Source organism: Nipponia nippon, unplaced genomic scaffold (assembly GCF_047370975.1).
Source record: "Nipponia nippon isolate SJK-2023a ecotype South Korea unplaced genomic scaffold, ASM4737097v1 scaffold_1, whole genome shotgun sequence".
NCBI lineage: Eukaryota > Metazoa > Chordata > Aves > Pelecaniformes > Threskiornithidae > Nipponia > Nipponia nippon.
The window spans coordinates 122492654-122514283 of record NW_028262290.1 but is presented as its reverse complement, the minus strand read 5'-3'; positions in this window follow the sequence as shown (position 1 = coordinate 122514283).

Below are 21630 nucleotides of genomic sequence, written 5' to 3'. Positions count from 1 at the left end.
GCCTATACAATGGTAAAATACACAGCATCTTCCTGCCTGTTTAATGCAAGTGAGGTCCAGAATATCAACTGGTAGGTTATCTTCCTGGCAACGGGCCAGCCTCTGACATGCCTCTTGCACCGAACTAGTCTTTCAGCTATATAGAAACCCTTTATGTTAGAACTCCTTACCGTAGACCGTCATGCTGCAGGGGTTTCTGCAAGTTCAGAACAAATGTTCATTTCATAGCTGGCCAACAGAACAAAATGGGAAGGATGGGTGAGGCAGGAGAGGGATCAGAGAAGCCTTGTCTACCTGGCACTGATTTCTGTTACAGCTGAACCTAGCTTTGCTTAATTGAAGCCTGTCCTTTAGATTTGAAAAACACATGACTGGTTTTATAATCCTTCTGGCAGCCTGTCCACTTCTCAGTATGTGTTCTAGACCTAAAATTACCCTCTGTATTATCCACGCAGAAATAGTCTCTTAGATATGTATACTCTTAGATACATACAAACGTTCTCTGACCTAAAATAGAAACAGGTATGTGGAACAGTAAACAGACATCAAAGGCTAAAGGAAACATTAACTGAGGGATATGCTGTTTTGAAATTTAAACTTTAATGCTATGCTGAAATAAGCCCTGTTCAAAGACATGGTCACAGCATGTTTGGCTGTTAAACGAGTACTTAGGAGTTCAATACCAGAGTTGCAGCTGCAGGTGACCTGCACTCATGCAGCCTTGGCACAGGTTATGGAGAGTGCTCTATGGCATGAAACTGGTTTCCAGAATAAGGGCTTTAATCTCAAATCCAATTCTAGCTCTTGATTATAAAGAAAAAGACCTGGGTCAAGCCAAAGCACTTGCATTTTCCTGGGTGTGTAGACAGGCTAACACAAAAGTTTCAGATATAACCTACTCCAGTCATTTCAGAAGCTTTGGCCATTGAAGTGACTGTGTAAGCATCCGTACTGCCAGTTATTTCACTTGAGCCGTTACTGTGCCTGTGACACAACTCCATACTGCCTCTTTACTCACCCCCTTACTCACCTGCTATACAGTGAGCTACCAGTACCTTCACCTTTCTCATTTGTAACTTCTGCAAGTTGGCATAGGTGCAGAAACCTGTCGTACCCTGTAAGGAGCAAATGACAATATCATGTGGTAAATACTGTAGGAAGACAAGCAGTGTAGGTAGTAACTTTTTCCTGTTTCATTTTGTAAAAATCTCCATTCTCTATTGAAATTGTCTGGCACAGAATTTTCAGGTAGCCGGAGTAGGCTGCCATCAAATCCAGCTGGCCTGGCTACAAAATGTGTGGACTGACAAGGACTGACCCTTGTCCTTTGTAACTGCCAATATTCCTGTTTCACTGAGCCTGTCCTGTTTCCCACCCAAAATTCACCTTGGCCTGAGCTAGAGGCAGGCTCTTCTCTAGGGGCTAGGCTTCTCTAGCGAGTTGTGACTCCGCCTGTCTTCAAAACTAACTTTAAAGCTCTCCTGTTGTGAATATTTTATAAGTGACTACTTCCATTACTTTTCTTTGCCTTTTATGTGTAAGTAGAAGGCAGGGCTTGTTTTTACTATTGTATGTCATATAGGTTAGAGAGCCTAGGTGTATGGACAGGGATGCTGTGGGACTAGGCACTGTGCGAACTCAACACAAACACAGGCAGCCCGGCATCAGACACCTCCTTGTCCCAATGTAAGGGGTGGATGAGCAGGAGAGCAGGAGGACACAACTAAACACTACAGGGTGGCATGGTAGGTCTGAGCAGACTTGCTCTTATTAGACTGTGCTTTTAAGAGCATTGCAGCAAACAGAAGTTTTCAGCAAGCTTTAGAAGAAAAACTGACTGTCCGAAACAAAGCACGAGCATCACTTCAGGGGAGCCCAGCCCAGATACGATACTTAAATACTATTATTGGGGGGAGAACCTACAGTATGTTTTTTCTAGTAAGTCCTTAATAAATTGTTTTATATGTTGTGTAATAACTGTTTTAAAGAATGAAACAAAAGAACATGAAAAAAAGAAAATGTGCAATGGATCCAGGGGAATCAAGTATTCAATTCTGAGTTTTGGTGTTTGACTTACAAAAACACTTGTCAGTGGTAGACAGAGATACCTGAGTATTACGGGGGCATTATAGTTGCATTAGATAAGCGTCCTTTTCTCTTGCTTTTTAGACATAACCTAGTTGTCAATCATTTAATATTCTCAGAGGGTGACATTCACTCTGGTGCTGGCTCTGTCCCAGGGAAGAAAGTAACCCAAGAAAGTAAATATAAATGCTTTGAGTCTGGGTGAAGCAAAATTTGAGTGAATATCTCCAGAAATGTTTATAGTATTTGCCAGGCTATGTTGCTCAGATTAACAATAGAGTGAAGAATACTAGTACTGCTCATAAAAAAAGCTATATTCTGAGTTGTTATTGGAATCCTAAGCATTTCCAGGTGTTGTGCATGGTTTACAATAGTAAGGATGGAAATTTTCCCAGCCTCCTTTTCCTTTTTGTTTTGACTTTTTCTACACTTGTGAAGGATACTAGACTGACAAGCCTAGAGAATTCTCATTTGCCTTGCCACGGATCATATATACTCCTGATGTTTGGGCTTTTCCACTCTGACCTATGATCATATTTCTTGTTTGACTTGATTTCTTTATGTTGGAGCTGTCTGCCTTCTTCAGATAACAGAGTAAGACCATCAACATTTTCCATAAAAATAAAAACCCTTATTCCATTCAAGTTGCATAAACCCACCATGGACATCAATGTGAACACAATCACTTTCAGTGATGATAATGCTTTCTAGTCATTACCAAAGTAGGCCAGAAAAAGGCTAGTGACCTAAAAACCTCAGAATTACTTTATTAATCCTGTAAATCTCTGGGTTCCTTAGCCAGAAGGTGGACCTGCTGCATCTGACCAGTGCTCAGGCTGATGGAGATCCCTGTTCAAGGCAATAAGGAATTTTTGGTTCCCTAATAATTTGGACTAGGCATGTATTTTCAAACATCTTGCCTTTCGCTTCTGGGGTTTCCTGAAAACTGTTACTTTTGAAGAAGCTTCTTTTAACTAGTAAGTACTCCTGTTGAGGAGGGTGCATTAATGGTGTAGTTTTTCTTAAGGAAAGTCTTTAAACATATGTGATCTTACAGATTTGCATCAGTCAGACAGGGCCTTGGAGACAGAGCTTTGGAAACTGCAACAGAAATTTTGGAAGAAGGTCTAAACCTCAGGAGACACTGGCTGCCATTCTTACAGAGACTTTTTGAAAGACGAATGTTCCTGAATACTTTACTTTCCTTACAGTTCTGGATGTAACTTTACTCCAATGATGGTGTAGCTTTCTCTAGAGTGGGGAGTGGGCAAAGATCTTGCAACCAAAATGGAATTTCTGTGAGTGTGGTTACAACATGCTTCCTCCAGAGAACCTGACAAGGCAAACAGGGAGGAATGTGCTGAGCAATCAGTGTGGGGGTTTTTTTGCCAAGCATGCTAATGCCTGTCATCCTCTCTGAACAGTCGCTTCTGAAATTTGTGGGAGTTTATCAGTAGCACTGACAAATTACCAACAAAGATTCAGTATTTAAATCAACTGTTCAGACTGCAAAGAAATCACCTCATCTTTTCCTCTGTTGAATGCAAGGTGCATAATAATAATTCAGTGGATATTTTCCTGTAGAAAGTAGAAATCGCTAAAAGCTTTAGAACAAAATGTTTTCTAAGCCTAGCTGAATGGTCAGCAGGTTGCTGAGTTGGAGGCAGCTTTCAGATCCCTGTTTGTTTGGAGCTGTGTCTAGGCACGGCTTCTAAATCAGCTTACCAGCACACCTCTGTGGAACAGATCCTCTGTCTAGTATCTCTCACCAGCACGTGCTGCCGTAGCATTCAGCTGCCAGAGACCCAAGTATCAGTTCTGACACATCCCATTTCCTTTACTCATCTCACTAACTGAAATATGTCCAGAGCTCTAACCTTTGGATTTTGTAACCAATTAACATATGGGATAGAGAATATCAGCTGAGTAGTCTGTTCCATTGCAAGGAACACAGACTCGGAAATCCCAGCCCACGCAGAACAGAAATATGAATAAAAAAAATTAAACATAGGAAGGACAAGAAAGAAGTAATGCATTAGAATTGCCTATTGGAAGGCAACTCACTTTCTAGCAAGACGTGAACACGAGGCTAGGAAGGCAAAAGAGATTCCAGATTCTTTGGAAGGGTGCTGTGGCCGGGACTCTCAGGAAGAGAGTCTCAGTGAAGACACTAAGAGAAGATCATGTATGTAACGTAGACTGTTTTCTTACAGGCTGTTGTCTCCTGAGCTTTGCCAATAAGGCATCTCATTTTAACAGTTGTTACAATTGTGTTTTGTTCTGTGACGCCTAGTCTAACTATTCCAGCCTTGTTTTAAAAATAACTGCAGGACCCAAGAATTTGTTTCCCAAGCTGAAATCTGAAATTATCTTCAGACTTCTATATGCAAGCAAGAATTGCTAGGCTTGAAATGATCACTCTCTCGTAACATCTCAAATAGCAGACAGCCAAATGATTGTCCACATTTTCTTTGAGAAGAAATTTAATGATTATAAGGCAATAATGATTCAACATTTCCAATTTTTTTATTTCATTGAAGTATGTGATTTGTTGCAAATTATTTACCAGTTCCACTAATGAGAGAGAAGAAAAGGAAAGTCATACAACAGCTTCAAAATAGAAAATGGAAGTAGTGTTTATTGTCTTAGGCTGCAGTGTGAGAAAGAGATTTGTGCACATAGATCAGGCTTCAACTGGTGCAGCAAACCATGTAAGATGGAATTCCTATCATATCACTTCAGTCATCTGGAAAGTAGATGTTTAATTTAGTAGCAGCCTCAGCTCACTCTATAGCCAGTGGCAAGTAGGCACCTCCTGAGAAAAGTCATCCACTTTGGATGGGTTAAATACTCCTCCACACTGATTACAGAGGAAGCCTCAGTAACCAGATCAATAGCTCAGACAGCTATCTTTCAGGAGGTTAATGTTAGGTGAGATGACCCCTACTTACAGGAGGGTCTAGCTTCCAGTCAGGGCCAAAATTACAGGTCGAAGTTTATCATGTGCAGTAAACACATTTATATTATGCAAACAGTTCTTTGTCACAAGGGCCTCCGGCTGGTGAGGGCCAAACAAATTCATGAGATGGTTGCCCTGTCCCTGGTGTGGTTCTTGGTCTGTGAAGCACAACAGCCCTGAGGCTGGCAGCACTGGGAAAGAGCGGCTCAAGGAACAATGGGCTCGTAGCTGAGCCGCACACAAATGAGGAAAGGAAGCCATTTATCATCTCTGGGCCATAATGGAGAGCCACTTCCTATTAACTAGAGAAACACAGAAACTGAAAAAAGAAAACAAGAAACTTACGTAATATGATCTCAGAGCTGGCCGATTTGCTAATGTAAAACACAGGGTGGAAAAAAAAGGCTGATAATGTGGAACAGTAGGGCATGACTGCTGATCTCATAGAAAAAACATGCGGAAAATACTATTCAAAACACTGGCAAAATGACTTCATGTGAAAGGCAGATTTCTTCTCTTCCAGTGGGCAGAGTGTTCCAAAGGAACCTGCGTGCATCTGCCTGTGTGCTTTTTCCATTAGCAGGCATGCAGAAGGCTTGGGTGTCGCAGGGCCAAATAGGCAGTGTTTGGCTCACCTCATGTGAGTATCTTCATCCTGGATTATGAACCTGTTAGATTACACCTGTGACATTTTTCCTTCTTGAGCCCTGGCTGTAAGGCTAGGGCATTTTCTGTGGTTTTGAGGACTTGGGCAGCAAAAGAGAGTTCTTTATCAGATGCCGTCACTCACCTCTAGCTCTCTAGACCCAAATGGTAACAGAAGCAGAACTAGCAGCAGGATATGGCCAGTCCCTGTTTTTTAAAACTGGAGTCTGGAGCATGGGCAAGTGACCCAGGAACACTTCCTACTACTTCCATTTTGTAACCATGTACACTTTTTATTATTTCTATAGTAGTTATGAATGATTGAAGAAATAGGCGTTAGTTCAGGTAGATTTAAAAAAAACACCCATGATACTGTAAAAAAGTGACAATTTACAAGGCAAAACTCCCCTTCTCTTTCATGTATAGCAAAGAAGGTTTAACAGTGATTACTTTAGGAAGAGACGGTATGTTGCACTGAAATAAGAGATGCCCAGTATTTTGCATGACAGTATAAGATGGTGTTCAAAATCTTTAGTAGCTCCTAAAAGTTTAGGAGGAATTTCTCCATGTGCTTATAAATTCTCACTCCCACTATTACACACTCAAGCACTACGCTCTTTTGCTGTTATTGGCAGGAAAATGAGTTTGACAGGGGCTGATCAGAGGCTTGAGAAACTTGACTGTTGGCCTCTGTTTCTCATGCTGTTTTTCCTGCCCTTACAAAATCTATAATAAACCTGGGCATTGAATGAGATCCCACACAGACTGAGAAATGAACAGCTAATAAAAAGAGACCCCAGACATCCCTTTGGAGGTGAACATGGTCCTCTCTTGAACAGGCATCTCTGCACCACTTGACCGGAGGTAAATGTGCCACATCAGCACTAACTGTGTGACCACAGTCTCTGTGGTCCTTCCTTCCTAGCAAACCTATGCTTCCTATCTGTGTATTTTTTGAAACATCAGAGTGAAGACAAAACTGAAGTTTTAACCCTTGCCCAATACAAAAAGGCTGTGGAGTCCTTTTGCTCTGGGTAATACGTGTGTGTTTGAGCATTGGTGTATTATTTTGTCTTTAGTTGCCAGCCTCTCTGACACCTGGTGTTATGACACAAAGGCACCTTCTAATTCTTTGACAAGCGCAGTAGCTAAATGAATTATTTTCTTGCTCACAACTGTTACGTGCACCATCTTGCCTTGGTAGTGCTATCATCTGGCTTAAACTAGTATGCTTCATGTAAAAGCAACCAGGAGTGCCCAGTTTTAGGCAACAGTTTTTTTGTTAGGTCAGGCACTGAGCTGACTCAGATGTAGCTTACACTGGCTTTTGGTTCATTTTAAAGAGCTGTGCAGATGCCATGGCAACTGACCCAGGCTAAGAGAGGCAGGCTGGGCATTACTAAATGAGGCTTTGAGCTTTTTAGTGCAGTTCACTGGAGAATAACCTGACCTCCATATACGTGGCACTCAATCAGGCTTTTAAAGTATTTTTTTCATTAAGAAAATGTTTTTATAATTTCTGCCCTGAGGCAAAACAGCCTTGGCATTTGCAAAGGCTTTAAAGATTGTTAATATTTGACTAGTCCCTATCGCTGCAGCAAACTGAGCATAGGAATGGCATAGGGGATACGGAGTGTATCAGGATTTTGTCTTTTTCTGTTATTCACATAGGAAACGTACAGTGCATAATAAAACTTTATTCTGAGTCATTGCATTTACCAAGAATAGATCTGAGAGCTGCAATAGTCCACAACAGAGATCAACAAGAAAGGCAGGAAAGCCAAAGACGGCACACAGGCATTTTTTCATGCTATGTGGTCTAGAGCTAGGAGCAACATCATAAAAGAGAGATCTGTAAAAGGCAACACCTCCTTGCTTCTGTTTAAATCTAAATTGAGCTCAAAACCATTGTCTCATAAAGAATTGAGATGCCATCAGTAAAACTTTCTCGTGGAGGTGCAACATGGCCTGGATTCTGGTGTATATTTACTAGGCAGGTTTTAATCTCCGTTTTGGGAGAAGAAAATTACATCCTGATGCAACCCTTTCAGATAGGCTGCTGCCTCTTGACATAGAGCACTGGGCAAAATACCATATTGCCTAGATAAGGAGGTTTTTGTAATGTTAATTGTGCCCCACATTTTCTCCTAAGAAATTTTTTTTGCACTCTCTCTTTCATTTTTAAAACAGCTGAAAATATGTCATGTACCTTAATATAGGGTTGAAATCTTAATCCCAGTTTTATGAGGTCTATGAAACTGATATGTATTGTGCAATGTGGGAATTAATCCCAGGTGACCGTTAGGCAAGCCTGGTGTCTCTAGTTATCAAGTGCTAGTTTCCTACAAGTACGCGTGTGATCTGTGTGTTTTCCAGTGTGTACAGTGTATTCTGTGTTACAATTTAATGAGATAAAGACAAGTGGAATGTGCACACTTAATCAGTTCGAATGATAGTATTTCCTAACCCACATCACCAACAAAGGCTCACAGCTGTTCAGGCTCATTCCAGTGAATAATAGCTTTCAAAGAAAAATGAACCATAAAAAAATAGTAGAAATCAAAATGTAATTAGAGGCAACTGGTAATCTTTCTGTCCTAATTTCAGCACTGCAATTGTCCTTACTCCAGAGAGAGAACTCCTGGGAGAGTTTTGCCCACTGGATTGTTCAGGGGAAAAAATTAAAAACCTGTAATTTTTCGTCCATTTCCCTCTTGTGTGATTTCTTCCTTTATCCTAAAGACTGTCAGGTTCATGTCCTTTTAATTTCATTGTCTGGGAACATGTCAGCTGTGGTATGGAAGTGACAAAGAGAAATTGAGGGTTTCTGACATCTTATGGAAGAATTAGGAAAAGTTTTAAGAAAGCATGTTCTGCATCACTGTAGAAACTAGTGATTTATCATTTTCAAGGGAAATTGTTTAGAAAGTACTTGAAACTAGTTTTATGGAGCAGAGTGTATTACTTCACCTATTTTGAACTTGGTGGATTGTACCTGTTGCTCTGAATTAGATCTACCCTCTCTCTTTGCTCCTCACCCTTCATATCCCCTTTCCAGGACATATTTCTCTAGTGCCTGTTTTTAACCTTTGCTAGATTGTACGTATTGTGAACAAAGTTGTTCTTCTCTTTTTTTTCCCCTCTTCCTCTTCTCCACTGTTATCTTGTCTTTCCTTTCCTATAATAAGTTGTTTAATCCTGTCGGTTTTCTAGCAGAGACTGTTGTGGGTATACTCTGGTTGTCTTCTGTATGGCTTGTCCTTCCATCTCAGATGTCTCTCTGCTCACTACATCCCTTCCACTTGTCTATTTGACTGTAAGGGTGGGATTCACTCATCTAAACATAGGTGTCCAGAGACATTTCAATGCCTTAGGGTATTCCCTAAGGCCTTCAGTTGTCTGTCTTGAAATCTCTTATAGGGCCTGTGTCATATGAGGATGTCTTAGATACTCTAGGACATCTAAACTGAACTTGTTGACTGTGTTTAGCTAACTGAATTGTTTCCTTTTAGCTCCTCTTTCTCTTCTCTGGCAAAACAACTTATTCTCCTAGTGACAAATACATAGTCTGCAGGCACAGGCCAGCCTGTCAAATGGCTCCTCTCTGGCATATAGACTTCCTGGGAAGCTCCAGCCATTTTTACGCTTGTGAATTCTTTGCACAGTATCAACTTCTGATACTTAAGAGCTATAGAAAGATGAGTAGGTCGCTGTGCCACATCAAGGTTTATCCCTTGATAAACCACATTTACTGCTGACATGTTGAAAAAAGAGAGGCAAATTATCACCCATGCTTGAATCCACATCCTGGCTTATCCCGCCTTACTTTTTCGTAGGAGGCTTGACAGAAGGAAATGTATTCAGAATTCTATCCCACTTTGAGCACTGAATCCTCATTTTTCAGTTGTCACTTCCTAGTCTCCGATAGCCTTGTTTCTCTTTACTTTTCCCACGTGAGTTCCAGTGAAAATGCAGCCCAGTCAGGAGTTTTGGGTGCAAAACGGAAAGACTGAACAAGAGCACCACTGGGTCAGATTCTGATACCTTTTTTTAGTGTCCTAGACCCTAACTCCAGACAGACCCTCTAGAGTAACTGTGAAGCACAGCACTAGTTCAGACAAATAGGTCTTTGAAAACAGTGGCAACAGCCTAATTCTGCACTTACTAATATCTTGATAAACTCCAATGAATTCGGTATAATTCATCCACGAATTTGGCTGCCCTTTTTCTTTTCTTTTCAGGGTAAATAGTTGACCTTAAATGCCAGATTATGAAACAAATTACGGAAAATGTGATGTTTTTCTAAGAAATTAATCCAATGTAACCATAGAATGTGCCTTGTCAGTCTGGACTCTGTCACCCTGGGTTTTTCTTATATGTGCAAGTATTACTGGAAGAAGTCAAAAGAAGTGACCCTTGGGAGCCCTTTCTTATGGGAAGCAAAAGCCAGGCAGCACCATTTTTGTGAAAGTGTTGAATGGTGCTTCTTAAAGACAGCCTTAAGTGAGGTGGGAAACCATCTGTCTGAAAATCATTTCCTTTGCCAAATTTTGTATCTCCTCCTCAATATCTTTGTAAAGGCAGGCTGGGAAATCTGTAGGCAGTTGTTACCAGCAGTAGTTTTGCCTAATCTCCTGTCAAAAAAATTCATTCATTTTAGCCTGGTTTCCTGCCTTGAGACACAGCCAACATTTTGAGATATAAGTGAACGAACATTGCTGTGCACTTAGCCAGGTATATAATGTTGTTCTTGTACTCATGTGTGCGACAGGATTCCCTCTTGATCTCTCCAACCATGAGCTTATGCCCTGAAGACTGACTACAAAGAGAAGCAACATTTTTAGGTCATAGCCTGATCTTGTGGGGTGGTATCACAAGATGATAGAAGACAAACACTTGGCTGAGGAGACAAGTAGTCAGGCTTCCTTCTACATTTCTTTTTTTTTTCCTTTTTTTCTGTAATTATGAAGGATTAATCACTGTTATGTCAAGCATTGTCGAGGCCTATGATGCACATTTGTGCTACAGAGTCTGGGAGCTTGGCTCTTTTAACTTGTGCTAACACAGGGCAAGCATGAGGAAGTAGAATTTTTTTTTAACAACAGCTTACTGGTTATGAAGCAAGAAGTGTTTAAGCAAAAAAAAAAAAAAAAAAAAAAAAAAAAGGAAAGATTTGAACGAAAACAGATTTAGCAAGACTTCTGGTGTCCTCTCACAGCAACATGGAGAGCTGAAGCGAGCCTGCCTCGGTCCCCCGCCATGCTGCAGACCACTGGCCTTACTTGGCAGCTCAGCAGCCACTTGCTATCGCTGAGCATCTCCCCACTTTGCCAGGTGGCCAGAAGTCAGGCAGCCCTGTCTGAGGAATGGCTGAACTGTGTCTCTTTGCGGGGTTTGATAACTGAGACATTTTGCAAAAGAACCTGGAACCATCAGGGGAAGCATTTATAAAGCAACTGGAATTACTTCTCTGTAGCACTTTCCCAGACTTTTCCTTCCTCACAGCTCTCCTAGATCACTTTTCGCTCTCCTCCATCTTCATTTTCTCAGGTACTTGGATAGCCACCATAAAGTCTATTGTTCAAAAAAAATTCTTACTGATTTGCAGGGTTTTTAGCCCTGAACATAGTACAGGGCCAGAAGTCAGTCTTCACTGAAGGGGAAAGACTCCCCCTTAACTACCTTTTAACCCCTTCCTTAACTAGGGCTCTAAAGCATAGAGGAGATAGGATGAACTAGGTTCAAAACTCTTAAAAGGATAAAGAATGCAACTTTTCCGGGAAAAAGCATCCTAAATATCTCAGTGCCAAGTACAATGATTGAGAATCAACAATATTTTTTTATCCACTCTAACATTAGAGTTAGGCAATGCCCTTTAGCAAGAACTTCTATGTCATTGATTGTTGAGTCAAAATATTTTCTATGACAGGTCACAAAATGGTTTTGCAGCATTTCCACACAGCTGGAGAAATAATCATACAAGCAAAAGAGCAGCAGCTGTGAGATTTCAAAGTCTTACCAGGAAAGGAATTCTGGAAATGTAACAGACATTTTGAAGTCCCCATCATCTGTTCAGTCCCCCCATTTTTCTCCCTTTCTTGCCTACATATTTCTTAAACACCAAGTAAAATAAATTACTGATATGGTATAGTTCTGGTTTCCAATTTGTATTATCTGATATTTGCAAAAAGCTATCCATAAATAAAAGTAGAGCTCTTTGTCTTAGGGGTTCGATGTCTCAGCTTTAAGTATTAAATTGTTCTTTAAGAATCCATAAAGTATGGACACCTATTTGAATCCAGTAATTCCAGGCTGTGTTGTGAAACAAAGATAGGAAACCTCCCAAACTGGAAGCGCACAGCAGCCATTGACTAACTTTCTGCCCACCAAACAACTGAACATACAGCTTGCCATTTTCGGCACACTCCTAAGTCTCACAGAGAATACTGCTTACATGCACTGTGGAATGAGCAGTTTCTTGAGCAGCGAACACTGATTATCCTGGGACTGCAAGTCTGAAGAATATGGATGAACTGCAGGGAGAGAAAATGAAGTAGTAGGCAAGTGCAATCAGCATAGTGAATTTAGGGGCAAATTTTTCAGGGACTTGCTCTCTGTCTTTGGGAATAGTTTGAGTTTGTGCAGATTTTCCTGAACTATTCCAATCTAGAGCATTTTTCCTCATACAAAAGGGACGCTATTTTCAGTTTGCAAATCTTCAGCTAAAGCAAAAGAAGAGTTTGTTTAGCGCTCTTGAACACTGTTATTTATATTTCACACACACCCTCTCAGCAAAAGTATAACGCGGAGAAATACTGACCAGCATATCTTTTGTTGTTCTTAAACCTTTCCTTGCTTTTATTTCTTTGATTCATTATGAAGCGGCTTTGCACTATGGGTGCTCAACTTACCATCTTCTGTAGGTACAGCCTCTGTGCCCACCTGTAACAATAAACTCCTCTTGACCTCAATGGCAACAAGAATGTGCATTAGGCAGAATCAAAGAACAGTACACAAGTACTGAGAAAGCGGGAACACTGGGCAGATTGCAGTCTCAGATTTACAATCTGAGAACCCACTAGTTTCATCAATATCCTATAAATAGCTAAATGCATCTAGTGGTGATTTTGTCATACCTAAGTATGGGGCTGCAGCAATGAAGGATGTATTCTGGAAGGACTTAGTAGCCCCATGCAGGGACAGATTCTTGGAGCTCAGTTCCTTTGAGCTGTTTCAGTCACAGACTGTCCAAGATTCCTATTGCTCTCATGGGAGCCAAAGTGGGTTTTGTTTTATTCCATTTGGAAAGCTTCTTTTTGGTTCCTGCATGGGTCCTGGGGCTTTTGAAAATCTGGTCATTTGAGATGTTCAGCCCTTCTGAAAAGAAAGCTTGTACTGCAGTGTTTTGCATGCATATTCATACAGGACAGAAGTGTGGGAAAAAATCTCTCTTAGCCAGCACAGCCTGTTAAAAACCTACCAACAGCACAGGGAAGGCATAGCTATGCCAAAGAAAAGGGTGCCTTCTGATGTACTTCGTGTCATGAGGAGTTATACAGAAGGTCTCCACTAGGAGGCTCTGCCAATTAATCCCCATTAGCCCAACTCCTCTGGTTCAGTTCTGCCTTGCAGCTTGTACCAGGAGATGAGGGTTGGCACCTTTTGCTAAGTGTTCGGAGTGCATGGCATGGCTACAGATTTTGCCAGGGTGTTAGTGAAATAACCTAGAAGGGAATTCTGCCTTAATTTAAGTTACCTCCCAATTACTGCAAAGTGTGTCCACCCAAGCTTACCTCGTCTTATTTGTCTTCCTGTACACCAAAGTGTCAAGCAATGCAAGCACCATCACTTCTACCATGTCAAAATGCCTGCTAGTAACTATCTAGATGAAGAACAGTCAGCTCAGGCTGAATCCAGGCAAGACCAAAACGTGTCTGGCTGAAAGGGGAAACACTTTGAAGAGCTGGCCAAAACATTGTCACCACCTTTCATCAAAGATATACAGCCCTTATTCATCAAAGTTATGGCTAACTCCTCGCTGGACTTGGATGATCAAATTTGCAGCAATTTCCAGAAATGTTTTCTCTCACCTTCAGCTCGCTAGGAAACTCTGTCGTTTCCTTATAGATGGGCATCTTACCCCAGTGATTCATGCAGTTGTCACCTCCAGCCTGAACTCCTGTAACGGGAGTGGAATTCAAAACCTGTGAACAGATCCAGAAGGTGACTGCTGACTTTTTCCATGGTGTAAGGTGCTTTTAGCACAGTATGTCTGAACTCAAGTCCCTCAGCAGGCTTCCACTTTCTCTCAGTACCTGTTTACAGCCTTGGCCATCATTTTCAAAGCAACTGAAGAAATGTCAGGGACAGCTGCATACCTCTGATGTGCTTTAGATCAGGAGGTTTGGGAAAAAATGTGTGAGAACTACTCACAATATGAATCTGGTTTTGCTTTGCTATGTCTGCACCTCTTGCCAAGGTAATCCTGCTGTGGAATGCTCTGCTGGATTCTGATCATCTTCATGAAATATTGCAGTTTTCCCTATGTGATTGGGGGGGGGGGGGCTTATTACCATATATGACATAATTCAACAGCTGTTTTTATTCCATAATCCCTTCCTCCTTTATCCCAGCTTTCCTGCACCAAAAAGAACTTAATGAATGTTCATCCCACAGAGTATATGCAAAGAATCCCATCCAGGCAACCAGGGGCTTCACTATTGCTTTTGTTGCCCTGTGGAAAGTACTCAGATAGTACCTTGTTCTGTTCAGGATTTAAGTCTTAGTAGCTCATCTTTTTCACCTTCAGGCTCTTTTCAGTTTCTGTTACTTTTATTTCAAGGGAGGCCATAAAGGTTTCCAAGTACTCTGAGTTTTAAAACAATTTGAATTCTGAAGTTCCATGAGTGTGACCTCCTGAGGGCAAAAGTCAGTTCATGTGGTTTATTCACTTGGCTATCTGTGGAATACAATTTGTTTCAAAATGCACCTGAGATATATATTAATATATAAATATATCAGATATATATTAATACATATCTGATATATTTAAATACCGAGATGTTCTTGGCTGCTTCAAACTCGATTTGAGGTTCTTAAGATACTATGTTTCTGATGTGATAACAAAAATGTTGGAATTAGTGAAGTAAAGGCAACTGTTTCATTTAGAATTAAAAAACAGGAGGGTGGAAGGGAGGGTATTTAGAGCTTGCTTCTGAAACAGTGAAATAGTTTAACATTTAGGGCTATTTTGACAAGTGACTAAATCCAAGGGAGTACAGGTCAAACCACTGTAGAGAAAGTGGTTTTCATATGATAGTAAAGAATGTGAATAAAAGTAAACTAAACTGAAAGGAACACTCCATCAAAATGCATATTTTTCTTTGGAAGAGCAGGACAGTAGGGGCTGATGCAGAAGGCTTAGATGGAGGTGAGCATACACAGACTGTTACTGCACTGAGGCCAAGACTTCAAAATGCATGCAAGAGTATGTAGATTGCATAGCAAAAATGCTTTTGGCCTTCAAAGTATAAATCTCTGTTGAGTCAGTATTCCCATCACAAGGAAGATTCATGAGCAAATTGTCTTCCCTCCATCCTTTTTCATTGTGGAATATCTTGTAGACCTATAAGGCCCATGGCCAAAAGTTTTACCTGTCTGTATAGACCAGACTCAGAATTTGGAGATGTGCTGGAGCCTAAGTTGTGAAGCACCAGATGGGAAATGAAGCTGCTTTGAATTAAACTGAGCAATAGACATGACTGGAATTCATATGACAGAAAGCCAGCTGTAAATTTGTGGCTAACATAGATTTCTATGGAGAGGAGGATTAAAAGCTCCTCCACACCAGTCAGGGGTTGTTGCCTTGACTGTTCGTATAGCAAGAGAGCAGTTGTGTGTCTGTAAAGCTCTCCCCCAGTTTCCCTTTCCATCACCATTCTGGTAGATGTAGTGCTTAGGGACGTGTAGGTGTGGTGCTTAGGGACATGGCTTAGCGGTGGACTTGGCAGTGCTAGGTTAACAGTTGGACTTGATCTTAAAGGTCTCTTCCAACTTAAATGCTTCTATGATTCTATAACATTACTTGTGGGAGCCATTCATGGGAAGAACATTTTTCCCATTCATAGGGATTATTGCTGCGGAGAATGGGCAGCCCAGAGAGTTTAGACAAGGCATTTGGTATGAGGTTAATTAATACAATTCACAGAAATACCTCAGCATAAATTTCTACATCCCTGCCAGATGGAACTTGTTTGTCCCAAGGCAGACGCCCTGAGGGTGAAGCCATGGCTCTTCCTTTCTGCCATACATGGAGGACTTTCTACAAGAAATCCAAACTTATATAAGTAAAAAGAGCCTGGTACAAATGGCAGAGAAGCTCAGAGAGGAGGAAAGATTGGTCCAAAACAAGAAAGCTAAAGAACCTCGCTTTCCTTGTAGCCATTGATTAGAGAAGTGCTCCGCTCTTAGCCCACAGCAGGTGAGAGGAAGCAGCTGGAGCTAGAAAGGTAGAGCTGCTGCCCACGCTTTTCCTACTATTCTCACACTCTTTCAGAGATTCCTGGAATTTATGGCCAGAAAGGACTATTAGTTGATTTAGTCTGACGCACTTTTTTTAATTCTAACTTACTCCAGTAACTTGTGTTTCGTTGCAACTTCTATCTTCTCAATCTGAAGACATCAAGAAATACAGAATCCACCACTGCCTGCAACAGTTTGTCCAATGATCGGTCATCCTCACAATTTTTAAAAGAAAGTATCTAATTTCAAAGGCATCTGTTTTAAGCTTCTGCTCATTGATTATGTGTGATTTTCTCCTGGTATTTTCTCCAGATGAGAGTAATCAATGGAGACTGCTCAGTCTTATCCTAGGTGGCCCTCTCCTACTTGTGAAGGTGCATTCCCACTCTGAATTAATCTATAACAACATAAGCCAGGAATAAAGCTATCTAACAGTGTCCATGGAGACACAGCATTGGTTTAACTCAAATAATTCATTTTAGTTTTGTATTTTGCTTAGCACAGAAGACTCTACCCCATCACCATCCTCTAGAGACCTTGGACATTATTACAAGATGCTTAGGGAATGAAATTCCATTCCCTTTCAAAGCATACAAAATATTTCTTTAAATTTCTTTAAAATTTCTTTAAATTTTCTAAAAAGCCTTCACCTAATCTCAGTCTGTTCTAATGTTATGGGTAGGGGGAACTCCTGGGGAATATGGGACTAAGCTGGTTGATCCAACAGATCCTCTTAGGGAAATCATAAAGAATGTTTTTTCTGCAGCTTCCTCAGATCAGGGAAACCTGCTATATTTGCTGCTTCCGTTTTCCTTCCTTTGTGGAACAGCAACACAGAGGAGTCATTTCTCAGGGGTGTCACAACAAATGAATGCATGGATCCAATGGCTGTAGCTTGCACTGAAGGAAAACAACATTCCTGATCAGCTGAGCAATATGAATTGCTTACGCTCCCAGTGCAAAAGTTCTTGCTACCGGGTAAGACTTCAGTAGTTCAGGATCACTGACATTAGAAATTATAAAATCACCCAGAGTAAATAACAGTAAAATAGTTACAGTCCCCTGGGAAAACATTTAGTATTTTGCTTTAGTATTAAAAGCAGCACCTTGCTAGTTGAGCTAAAGGAGCACTAATGTCTTCACCCTTCCCAGAAAGATTCACACTGAATCCTGATTCTCTAATGTAGATTGACATTAGCGAAGATAAATAAATCCACAGATCTCTCTCTTAAGACACTGATTTGATCTGTTTGGTTCTGATTACAATTCAAGAACCTCTGAGAAAGGCATGGTTTGTTCAAGGAAGAAGGTAGGACACCTTTGAATTTGACTGCCCGTATTTTATTCTTTGCCACAGCTCAGAGACTGAGACCCTGTCACCTGTGGAACTAACTGTGCTAAGCAAGTTGCAAAAGTGCTTGAGCTTGAACACTAACCTCATTACAAATATCAGTCAGTTTTAAACAACGCATTTGTGCAGTGCTCCGTCTGAACAAGTCATATGTGTACAGCACTCTTCTCCAAAGGAAGGCCAGATGGCACTGTTGCAAAAAATCTTGCTAATCTGCGTGTGTAAACTGGTAGTCCTTGAAGAACTCCTTATTGTCACTGATGAACCATTTCTTTCTAGTTCTTACCAGTAAAAATTTTTTTCCTGGCTTTAATCTCTCTGTGAAGCCATTGTATGTAAGTCTGCTGCCACAGCAATCAAACAAAATATTGTACAGTGCCGAGACATTATGCCACAAATGAATTCTCAGCACGTAACTCTCCAAGAACATCTCTCCACCCAGTTAAAAAGGGGTGGGACTTTTTCTCTCGTTTCCCTTGGTAGTCTCTCCAACAACTCTCTGCCTAATTAAAACAATTTTATTGCAGATTATTTTGCTTGAACTTACTTTGCTAAAAGAAATGACACATACTAAGAGTTTTAAAGCACTTCTGGAAGGTACGGTACAGGAAAGAAAAGACATATGATGTAAAAGGCAGGACAAGGTATGGTTTATGAAAGAGAAAATGAGCTAAATATCGGCTTGTTCCCAAATATCAAGCAGCTCACAGAACTTTAAAATCTGCTTTTTTTTTTTTCTTTCAATGTTAAGGTAAGGAAAGATTTTTCTATGAATTGTATGCATACCCATACTGAAGTATTGCCATCAGCTTGAACAGTCTTTTTGCGGTAGAAGATGTAGAGACACTAACTCTCCTAGAAAAGGCAACGCACAACTGAAGGACAGGCTTCACTGGCAGGAAGGGGCTTGCCTCTCCCTCTGCCCTGTGGTGCTGGGGGTGATTCTGCAGAGGTTGCCCACAGGGCTGTCCTCGTGGCTCTGGAAGGGGTGCACAGGGGTGCACTGCTGTTTCTCTTGAGGGAACAATTCACCATCACGGTTTCTTACAGAATTCAATTCTTCCCTTATTTAAGGACTTGTGCATGTACTGTAATTAAGCTGTTTTCTGGATAAAAGCCTGAAGCATTTCACAGTGCTAGGGAACTTCTGCTTATAGAAAAGCCAATATGTGGAAAGAGTTAAAAACATGACCTTGGTAACAATGGACTTCGCTTTACCCAGGTACTTCTCTGCCCACTTCCCAATTGCTGGAAAGCATCCCACATAGTTATGTGAGCCTCACAGCACTGTTGTATTATGAGGCTGACCCCTTCAAAAATACTCCCTGCCCCTTTCATAAATGTGGAAGTATTCCAAGTGTCTTATTGTCCAGTGACATGGACATTTAGCAGCTTGTTCCTTGCAGAACCTTTTTTTTATGTGTTTAAATCTTAAATCTCTTGCCTATACTCACATGGGAAGAGCAGTAACAGAGCTGAGAAGTGACCATAAGTAACCGCATGAATTTCTTCCTCTTTGCTTCTTTAGACAGCCTAACCTACATGCATAGTAGCTTGATGTGACAGGTACTGCTGCAACTGCAGATTTTCCCAGGGCTCTGTTCTGATTTCTAAAGTCTGATGGAGTCTTTTTGCTCTTGCTGCTTTTCTCAGCACTTAAAACTCGCTGTCATTATTGAGCCTCTGAAATAAAATTCAGATATATGAAGATTTCCTTCATCCAACACAATGAAGTTTCACACAGACTGTGAACAGAAACCGCTGGTGTGTTTCAGAGGCTGACAACAGTCCAGGAGCATCGTACAGCGTTGTGGAGGAGTGCTAGGTTAGTAATCAGAGGTCACCGAGACTGCTTAACAGTGACCACAGCCACCCTCTTCTACTGATAATGTTTCTTTCTACACGACTGGAGAAGCGACTGTTTATACAAATAATCTTTATCACACTTTTACCAGGAAATTGCTTAACATGTATCTGATGCTGAGCATGTTCAAGTTGAGCTCATTTCATTTCAAGCCAACTGCTGTTTCTATGCTGCTCAGTGAGCACAACCCATTCAATTTTAGTTTTGTTACAAACAAACAAACAAAGATAACTAATAACATATGCTTTAGAAAGACTCTTTTTCCTAGAGCAAGATGTTTTCCAAAACCCTTTCCAATATAGAGCTAAGAGCAAAAACTGTTCTAAAAACTCCTGTGAGATCCTGAGGAGTGCTGTGCTCTGTGTACATTGCTGTCCTCTCCTTCGGACAACTGGTGTTCTGTGCCATTCAGCGCACCGTCAGCTCTCACCTGCTTGGGTTGGACCTTGGCTTTACACAATGGCAGAAACATTAAAATGGTTGCCTTGGTAGGCTTGGTGGTCCACTCTCATCTGTTATCCTATCTCAGTGCTAAATCTGTTAGAGGAAATGACCCACCACCCCAGAAGCAATTACTAGAATGTACGAGGTCAAACCAAACGAGGACTTTTTGACATGTTTGTTGAGTTAATGCTAAGTAGAGAAGGCCATGTGTCTATGAAATAAAATGTGATCACTAATGGAGATATCTACAGACCTAAGGTGTCTGATTGGCGACAAAATATTAGGCACGTAGGAAAATTCCTGAAAACTCCAGTTGGCATTGATCTTACCTATATGATCTAAATCCCTTTTTTAAATGGGTGTCAAGAAAGCAACACTCTACTGACTCCAGTGAGACAAAGGTCTGGTCTTAAATTTTCTACATATAGTGCTTTCAAAAATATCTAGAAATTGAGCTAAACTAGAACTACAACCCCAGACCCCAAAGCTTTGAGGAAGTTTTGGTTGGAAGACAAGCTTTGCAGCTGGGCTTTGATCTGAATGGAGCAAGCCCAAACCTAGGATGAGATCTCCTGTGAATGCTGAAGAAAATTGTGTTTGGATCCAGATTCAGACTTTACAACTTGGGGCCCATCTCCTAAAATGGTGTAGATGAAGGCCAGAAATGGCTGCCTGCTGTAAAAGGAGGCAGAAAGCCCCCCACCAGCTGCATACTCTGAGCAGCCTAGCTGCCTGTGTACAATAGTATCAACACAGCAGGGGTAAGCCCACAAGGAAGTCTCTGCGGTAAACTGGTTTGCAAAAGCTGAAAGTGGTGTGCATCCTTTGTAGCACAATAGCAGAAGGTTATTCTGCGGCTGCTGCAAAACAACCTCTAATTCCTGTCTCGGGCTGCAAATGCAGCCTTTGCAAAATACACGTTAGGCTTTGAAACCAAAGTTCATGCCGGTTCCTGCTTATCGCATATTGGCTTACGCACTCTATCAGCACCTGCTAGTTCTCAGTTGTCACCACTTCTTTCACACCTGGAAGCTTACGTTGCCGGTCTATGATTGGCACCAAGTTGCAAGTGGTGATGTTAGCATGCCCCAGATGAATCACATTTGATACTGCAGGTGTCTTCTTAAGAGTCATCAACATGAACACTGCAAAGAGAATGTTTGCAGCTGGAAGGCCGTGTAGAAGAAAACATACTAGAGTTATGAAGTACGTATATCATTTATGGTGCTTTCCACCTGGGAAGTAAAGTATGCCTTATGTACCCTAATATATGTCTCATCCACACTGTGGGGTAGTAATTATTACTTCCATGTTGCACGTGAGAAAACATATCCACAGAAGTATGAGTTAGCCTCCATCTTGTCCCTTCATGTGTCACACACAAAAGTCAACAACCGAAATAAGAATAGATATACATCCTCGTCTAAAAATCTGCTCAGTGCTGTAAGAAAAGGGCACTATTTTTTTAGGTCATAATGATCACTCATGAGAAAAGAAACTTACCTATGCTTCCCGGGGGTCTCTTTCTCCACCATGCATTCCAGCTGAGGATCTTTGAGCACTTCACAGGGAGTAGTGTGTCTCCTAGTCTATGAGAATCATTTGGTTTCCTCTGATTCTTAGAAAGCTCATATGGCTCCCTGGAGAGAGGTGCAGGCTGTTGGCATGCATGGTGCAACTGTGATCATTTGTAGCCTGAGTGGTTTATTCCAATGCAAAAAAATATTTTTTTGCAAAAAAAAAACAGGGGAAAAAAAAGAC